The sequence below is a fragment of the Ictidomys tridecemlineatus genome, chromosome 7, assembly GCF_052094955.1.
Source record: "Ictidomys tridecemlineatus isolate mIctTri1 chromosome 7, mIctTri1.hap1, whole genome shotgun sequence".
Classification (NCBI taxonomy): Eukaryota; Metazoa; Chordata; class Mammalia; order Rodentia; family Sciuridae; genus Ictidomys; species Ictidomys tridecemlineatus.
Genome location: NC_135483.1, coordinates 150,936,178 through 150,945,219, shown reverse-complemented (window position 1 = coordinate 150,945,219; position 9,042 = coordinate 150,936,178). Strand labels below are relative to the sequence as shown.

At 39.2% G+C, this 9,042-nt stretch overlaps 1 long non-coding RNA gene across 1 annotated transcript; it reads left to right on the top strand.

Moving 5' to 3' along the window:
• The first annotated feature begins 259 nt into the window (after positions 1-259).
• Positions 260-7,361, top strand: LOC144365582 (uncharacterized). The gene is made up of 2 exons (XR_013424190.1): positions 260-717; positions 5,641-7,361. It is a non-coding gene; the product is annotated as an uncharacterized LOC144365582 (long non-coding RNA).
• Positions 7,362-9,042: the final 1,681 nt, after the last annotated feature.

The window sequence follows — 9,042 nt, the reverse complement described above, 5'->3', positions numbered from 1 at the left end:
ATTAAGATAGCAGATGTAAATTCAATGTGATATGCTAGTGAAGATTATTTAGTCTGAGGGAAAAACAGTGAGGCAGGAAAAAGTGAATATTATTCCTGGGGCGTTGTCTTTGAATAGGCTGAGAAAGATAAGATTTAATTACCAAAAGGATGGTTTGGTCTTTTCTATGAGCATGGAGAATTTTCCATGAGAGGTGAACTGCTACAGAATATGGGTGCTCAGGAGATTGGCAGAGTTGGTGGTGAAGAGTTTCAAGTTATTTTCTGCTAGGAGCCACTGCAAAGTATTACATTCATATGGAAATTGGGCTCCTACTGTTCACTTAGGCCCATTTGGGGACTCAAGTTACAAGACTCCTGGAGAGTTCCCATTGGTTGGGGAAGGATGGTAGGAGGGGGTTCCGGGGGAAGTGGAGCCCCCCGTGTCCGGTAGGGACACACGTGTGTGGGTGTGTGTGGACCGGCTTGTTAGGGGGACGCACACGGCCTCTCACAAAATAAAACTTTGTTTCAGTTCCATCTGGCTTGTGTTTTTGTGCTCAGCCGGATTGCAGCATCGCAAGCCGGCGTGCACTGACAGCGACCCGCGAAAGCGCCCAGCAGGAAGGCAGCAGGTGAAAACAGCAGCGGGCAGAAGCGGAGCCAAGGCTCACGCGGCCCCCGCCGTCCAGCCTGCAGCATTTTGGTGGCCCGTACGGGGAACGCCCAAAATTTATAGGTGAGTGATATCGCTCGCCCCTAAGGAAAGGCGACAGAATGGGTATTTTTGTTTTGATTTATTCTGCTTTTATTTCAGGCTCTCTAGCCTTACAATTTTTTCAGGCGAATTGGGAAAAATGGTTGGCTCAAGGTTTTAAGTTATTCGGCCCTGAGAAAGAAAAAATTGATATAATCATTTTTCTCCTCTCCGTTTCTGTTTCATTCTGTTTTGGCTTTCTTCTATCCTACCTTATTGGGTTACGTTACCTTTATAGTAGATTAGAATCTAGTAAAAAACAAACCGAAAGACTGTTAAGTAAATTGTTAGAGGTCCAGGCTATGGCAGAAAACTTATTAGGTCAAGCAAAACAAAAGGTCCCTCAAGCTAGTCAGACAGAAGAAAAATTGAAGAAGGCAAGCTTAGGGAAAAAACGACCCTCAGATAGGGAGGCTAGTACTAACTCCGTTCCATCACCAGAGGGCGTAATTCAACCAACAGCTTCACCTGTAGCTGAGCAGCCCTCAGTTTCCATAGGTGATGAACAGAATCCTGAGGCAGGACCCCAAAAGTTAGCATGCCCTGTAGTTGAGCGGGGAGAAGAAAGGGAACGAGTTTACCGTGCCTTAGATTTCAAAATAGTAAAGCAATTAAAGGAAGCTGTACAAACCTACGGGCCTGCGGCTCCCTTTACTGTCAGAATGGTCGAATCTATTACCAGCTGGGACTTAACACCAGAAGATTGGGCTAGCGTGTGTCACTCTGTGCTAAATGGAGGACAATATTTATTATGGAAAATTGCCAATGAGGAATTTTGCAGGGAGACAGCTAGGCGAAATGCAGCAGCAGGTTATCCTGAAAGAGATTCTCAAATGCTATTGGGGAAAGGACCTTATGAGGGTCAGAGGCAACAGATTAGATATGATCCTGGCGTATACGCTCAGATCACTATGAATGCAATTAAGGCATGGAAAACTTTGAAGGGACAAGGGGATTTACAAGGTCAACTATCTAAGATAACACAAGGAGTTAATGAGCCCTACGCTGACTTTGTAGCTAGACTTATTGAAACAGCCTCTAAGACATTTGAAAATACAGAACAGGCAATGCCATTTATAAAACAACTGGCTTATGACCAAGCAAATCGTTGCTGCAAAGAGGTCATTAGACCGTGGAAACATGGAGATTTAAACACATATATTAAATTATGTAGCGACATTGATGAACAAGGACAAGTCATGGCAGCTGAAGTAAAACAGGCTTTAGATACCAAACCAAAAACATGCTATAATTGCAATCAGAAAGGACATTTTAAAAGAAATTGCCCCATAGGAGGAGGGTTTAACAAAGCTAGGTATCAAAGGAGTAGAATCCCGGGTATTTGCCCACGATGCCATAGAGGGAGACATTGGGCTAATGAATGCCGTTCTCAAACCACCATAGAGGGTATTCCGTTATCAAAAAATGGACAAAGACCAAGTGTCTACCCACAATATCGTGGAGAAAGGTATCAGGCCCCGTTGTCAAAAAACGAATTGGAGGGCCCAATGCCCCGGGGCCCAAAGCCACAAATATACGGGGCAATGGAGGAACCCAGCAGCACCATCAAGGTAGTGCCCAGGACGCACTATCCATCAGATCCCTCATCAGACAAACTAGAGGGAGCGCAGGGTTGGACATCTGTGCCTCTGCCAGAGCAGTATTAACACCAGAGATGGGAGTTCAAATCATTCCCACAGGAATAAAAGGACCTCTTCCCCAAGGAACAGTAGGCTTATTATTAGGACGCAGTTCTTCTACACTAAAAGGACTTATGATAAGTCCTGGGGTAATTGATCCCGATTATGAGGGTGAAATAAAAATTATAGCCAGTTCTCCAAGAGGTATATCCGTAATTTCATCAGGAGATAGAATAGCACAGTTATTAATAATACCCAGCCTACATGATGAATTTTCCAGTTGTAATGTAGAAAGAGGTTCCAAGGGATTAGGCTCCACAGGTGTAGATTGGGCTATGCTTTCTTTAAATTTAGATTCTCGCCCAATGCTAAAATTAAATATTCAAGGACATGATTTTAATGGGCTGCTGGACACAGGTGCTGACCTCAGCATCATATCTCGTCAGGAATGGCCAAAGCACTGGCCATTGCAACAAGCCACTCAAACGCTTCGAGGCCTAGGAGTGGCAACTAACCCCCATAGAAGTGCTATGGTATTAGATTGGAGGGATCCTGAAGGATGTGAAGGAACTATACAGCCTTATGTATTGGACCATCTTCCCATAAATTTATGGGGACGGGATGTCCTAGATCAATTAGGATTGACATTAACAAATAACGTCAATTCTAACGCGCCCACTAGTAGGGCTAAACAAGGCTTTAGAAAAGAAAAAGGATTAAGGAAACAAGATCAAGATATGATAGCACCAATTCAAATAGATCAAGAAATAAATAAACATGGATTGGGTTTTCAAAAAGGGCCACTGAGACAATCAAAATTACATGGAAATCAGAAAGACCAGTGTGGGTTCCTCAGTGGCCCCTGACTAAAGAAAAGATACAAGTAGCCCACGATCTGGTCAAACAACAATTAGCGGAAGGACATTTACAACCTTCCGTATCTCCCCATAATACTCCCATTTTTGTCATTAAAAAGAAATCTGGTAAATGGAGATTATTACAAGATTTAAGAGCCATTAATAATGAGATGGTTATTATGGGACCTGCTCAATCAGGGATTCCCCAATTGTCTGCTTTACCAAAAACCTGGCATGTGTTAACTATAGATATTAAGGATTGTTTCTTTTCAATTCCAATTCATCCCGAGGATAGTCCACATTTTGCATTTACTATCCCTGCACTAAATCATGAAGGTCCTGATCAGAGATATGAGTGGAAAGTTTTACCCCAGGGGATGGCGAACAGCCCGACTATGTGTCAAATTTATGTTAATAAAGCAATCCAGCCACTTAGAAATCAAAATCCTGAACTACAAATATTTCACTATATGGATGATGTGTTATTAGCACATAAAGATAAGAACACATTGCTAGAATGTTATGCCACACTTACAAACTTACTAAAAAATTATAATCTAGACATAGCAATAGATAAAGTACAATTAAATTTTCCAATTAATTATTTAGGAGTTTTATTATCCTCAACCATGGTCCGTCCACCAAAAATTCAAATACGAGTAGATCAACTCAAATCACTTAATGACTTTCAAAAATTATTGGGAGACATAAACTGGATAAGGCCTTACCTAGGCATACCAACAGGAGAATTAGGACCCTTATTTGATATCCTAAAAGGTCCATCAGATCCAAATTCACCCCGCATGTTAACGCCTGAAGCAAGAAAGGCATTAAAAATCATTGAAACATATATGGAAAATATGCATTTGGATAGAATTGATATAAGTTTGCCTTTATTATTTATTGTACTACCAACAAAAAATATTCCTACAGGAGTATTTTGGCAAGAAGGTCCATTATTGTGGATACATTTATCGTATTCCCCTAATACTATTCTTACTAGATATCCTGAGGCTGTAGGACAATTAATACTCAAAGGGATAAAAGCAGCGAAGGGAGTGTTTGGGATTTCTCCCAATAAAATTATTACTCCATATACTATGGATCAAATTGATGAGTTAGCTAATGAGTTAAATACTTGGGCAATAATCATGTGTAAATCTAGTGTCTCATTTGATAATCACTTGCCATCTAATCCCTTGTTGTCCTTTTGGTCTAAGCATCCTGTAGTTTTTCCTAAAATGACAAAAAAAAACCCTATCATGAATGCTCCAAATATATTCACTGATGGGTCAAACAATGGTACAGCAGCGGTAGTTACCCCTGATCAAACTTTTACATTTTTAGTACCCAAACAATCAGCTCAAAAGGTAGAGCTCAATGCAGTATTACAAGCTTTTATGATGTTCAGAGATTCTGTATTTAATTTATTCTCTGATAGCCAGTATGTAGTTAATGCTATAGCATCCCTTGAAGATGCTGGTAGGATTTCTCCTTCCTCTACTGTTTTCTCTTTGTTTTCTGCTATACAAACTCTAATCTGGGACAGAAAAGATCCATTCTTTATTGGACATATCAGGGCACATACAGGGTTGCCTGGAGCCCTTAGTTTGGGTAATGAACTAGCAGATAAATCTACACATGACATACATATTTTCTCCACAATAGAAGAAGCTATAAATTTTCATAAAAGGTTCCATGTCAATGCTAATACCTTACAAAAACGTTTTAAAATAACTAAGGAACAAGCCAGACATATAATAAAACAATGTCAAAATTGTGTGACATTTTTACCACAAGTTAATCTTGGAGTCAATCCTAGAGGACTGATACCTAACCATATTTGGCAGATGGACGTTACACACTTGCCAGAATTTGGAAAATTAAAATATTTACATGTTACAGTTGATACTTCTTCTGGATTTTTAATGGGCTCCCTTCATGCCGGAGAAAAAACTAAAGATGTTATAGCTCATTGCTTACAAAATTTTGCCACTGTGGGTGTTCCTAAACAGTTAAAAACTGATAACGCTCCTGGTTATACGTCTAACTCTTTTAAACAATTTTGCTCATCATTTGGCATTACTCATATAACAGGAATCCCATACAATCCACAGGGTCAAGGCATAGTTGAAAGAGCTCATCAAACTATTAAAATGTACTTATTAAAACAAAAGGAAGGAATTGGAAAAGGGTATATATCCCCCAAAGATAAACTTAAAATAACCCTTTTTACTCTAAACTTTCTAAATTTGGATTCATCAGGACTTAGTGCTGCGGAAAGACATATGTATCCGAAAAATGTACATAAGCCTAAGGTACTTTGGAAAGATATTCTAACAGGACAATGGAAAGGTCCGGACCCAGTAATAGTCTGGAGTCGGGGCTCCGTCTGTGTTTTTCCACAGGAGGAACAGCAACCAATTTGGATTCCAGAGAGATTAACTAAAACAATTTCTACAGAAAAAGAAGATGATTTGACTCAAATCCATAACAGCTGATATCCAGAGCTCCAGCTTGGCTATTCTTACATCTACAACAGTGATTTACCACGGTGCCTTTTTCAATATCTATTTTATTATTACATTTTTCCCACATCATAAGGTTCTATTTTATTTATTTATTTATTTTCTCTTTCTTTTTGAGCTCATACAAACCTAGGTTAATGTTTTTCTGATCAGTTTTATTTTTTGACTGTGTTTTATTTTTTTTTAACTGTAAAGTTTTTAAACATTGCAATGGAGATTTCACCTAGGTATAGCTACAAGGCCTTTATTTACTATTGTCTTATATGTTCTATGTTATGTATGCACTGTTTTGTGTTGTATGTCTGTATGTGTGTATGTCCATATTTCATTTATAAGGAGCGCTCATGTATAAATAGATATAAATGGATCCAAAAAAAAAAAAAAAAAAAAAAAAAAAAAAAAAAAAAAAAAAAAAAAAAAAAATCACGTGACTTATATGGTTTAATTTAAATTAGGTAAACAGCTGTTATAAATTTTGCTTTTAAAGGTGGTTAACAGATCTGTTTGTTTACTTTCACCTTTCCTTTTCATTATATTTAACAATTCTGTTCAAGATAATGTCTCTTTAGCACCATGGCCAGAATTCCCATCTCCATCCCAATGCCGGTGAAGACTAAGATAAAACCAAACTACAACTTCTATGATAGCTATCACAGTAAACTATATAAACTGATACATCAATCAATATAACTCAATAAGTATCCTCAATCAAGGACTTAATTTACTTTGGGAGAAAATGGACATATTGACAGACTCCTCCACTTTGAACTGCTCAATCAAGGACTTAATTTACTTTGGGAGGAAATGGACATATTGATAGACTCCTCCACTTTGAACTGCTTACACAACTTGCCTGGACTATGTATCACCTGTATGCATTGTGCTCTATTTGTTGATACAGTGAATTATGGTAGTGCTGAAATATCTTAGCTGCTGTGTCACCAGTGTTACTGTTCTTCCTAAGGAGCCGTCAATTGGCTTGGTGTCGTGGCATTTCTGTATCTTCCTCCCTTCTACTAGTGATGGTCTAAAACTTGGGGGCCAACAGAGGTGAGGCAAGAACCTCACCCCCCCACTGGCACCAAGGTTAAATTTGGGGGCCAACAGAGGTGAGGCAAGAACCTCACCCCCCCACTGGTGCTTAGGCCTATCCACAAGCATGGCTATGCTAGACCGGTAGTCAGTGACGGGTTGATCTGATTACAGTGGATTCAACCTAAGACAGGAAACTGACGTGTAAAAGTCAGTTCTCCCATGACGGGTAAGAACCACATGTTAAATTGGACAACCTACCAGGCACGGTCCCTAGCCACATTGCCATTGCTTAATTAAACAGAAGGGGGCAGATGCTAGGAGCCACTGCAAAGTATTACATTCATATGGAAATTGGGCTCCTACTGTTCACTTAGGCCCATTTGGGGACTCAAGTTACAAGACTCCTGGAGAGTTCCCATTGGTTGGGGAAGGATGGTAGGAGGGGGTTCCGGGGGAAGTGGAGCCCCCCGTGTCCGGTAGGGACACACGTGTGTGGGTGTGTGTGGACCGGCTTGTTAGGGGGACGCACACGGCCTCTCACAAAATAAAACTTTGTTTCAGTTCCATCTGGCTTGTGTTTTTGTGCTCAGCCGGATTGCAGCATCGCAAGCCGGCGTGCACTGACAGCGACCCGCGAAAGCGCCCAGCAGGAAGGCAGCAGGTGAAAACAGCAGCGGGCAGAAGCGGAGCCAAGGCTCACGCGGCCCCCGCCGTCCAGCCTGCAGCAATTTTCATTTAGCAATTTTTCCCTTTAGTAAAACCAAAGGCAAGATTATAAGCTAAAATTGAAGGAAAGGCAGAGGTGTTGGGAGTCGGAAGAAAAAGACTGTCTGTGTCTGTGGAAGAGTGAAGTGGCAGTAACAATTCAACAGGTTGCCTAAGGGTGACTATGAAATTTAAACTAAGATCTGAATGTATGATTGCTTATTTAGAGTGACAATCACGTACCCAAGAGCAGGATAACAGCTATGAACTGCTTGGGTCCAAAAATACTTTCTTTACTACTGTGAAATGCTTTGTGTTTAGGTTTCTCAGCCCAAAGAAGAAGGTGAAGGAATAAGATAAAAATTAAATAAAAGACATTCAGAAGAAACTGAGATTCATGGTGGTTTGTTACCAAAGGTTTGGAGAGGAAAAGAGAAAAACACAATCAAATATTAATGAAAGAACTGCTGGAATCCAAGTATAAGAGGGATCACTAGAAACACAGAAGATGGTGTCTGGAAAATAGGAAGCTCAAATTTGAGTGTGTGGAGGGGATTGAAAGATCTAGATGGAAACTGGCTAAGCAAGCACAGTTATATTGGAGCAGAATATCATTTGAGGTCTGGAAATTCTGAAGGTAGTGTATGGGAAAGATTGTCCATGTGGATATGCAGAATTAATTAATACCTATGGCAAGTGTAGTATTGGAGAGAAAGTGAACTGTCCTAAAATTTTCAGGGAATAAAGTCTGAGAATCTGTACAGGACTATGTTGAGGAACAATAGCAGGTGCTATGATCTATAATATGTGCTCAGAGTTTGAGGCTTTTTTTAATATTAAGTATATTTTTATTCATTTCATAGTTCCCAGCTATATTTATAGTGAACCTAAAATGAGTCTAGCACAGTGTAGTCATATTCCACCAAGTAATCCAATTTAATCTGTGTAACAGAATCACTGCCCTTAAATAATATGACTTTTTTTCCCCCCTAGCAGAGTATCAAATAGTTTTGTGAACTAGAAGTTAACAATATTGCTTAATTTGATCAAAACTTTTTAAAAAGTTAGGGGCTAAGACATTCTTTTTAAAATATTCTCACTAATTAGAATTTTCCTTTATGATATAAAAATTGTTCCCTTATAATCATTTTGGATACTAGTTTTTTCATGAATGAGTGATCCTTCCCCATATCAGCCTAGCATAGAACATGTCTAAAGATGTTAAAATTCAGTGAACTTTTCCTTGAAAAATGACATTTTTCATTAATTCATAATGACATTATCAGTTTTCTAGCTTTCTGTTTATTTTCTAGGTCCCGAAATATATGCACCATGAACCCACTGTGTCCTCATTTTAGTATTTCTATTTTATTAGAACTGCTCAACAGTCATCTGTTTCAAGCACCTTATTGCTTTTACTTGGCTTCCCCTTGCAGTTATCACATTCAGAGAGAAATATTTTCTCTCAAGTAAATGACAAAAACACTAAAGAGCAATTTTATAAAATTATCTGGCTATTAATATAGTGATTTTATATTCATT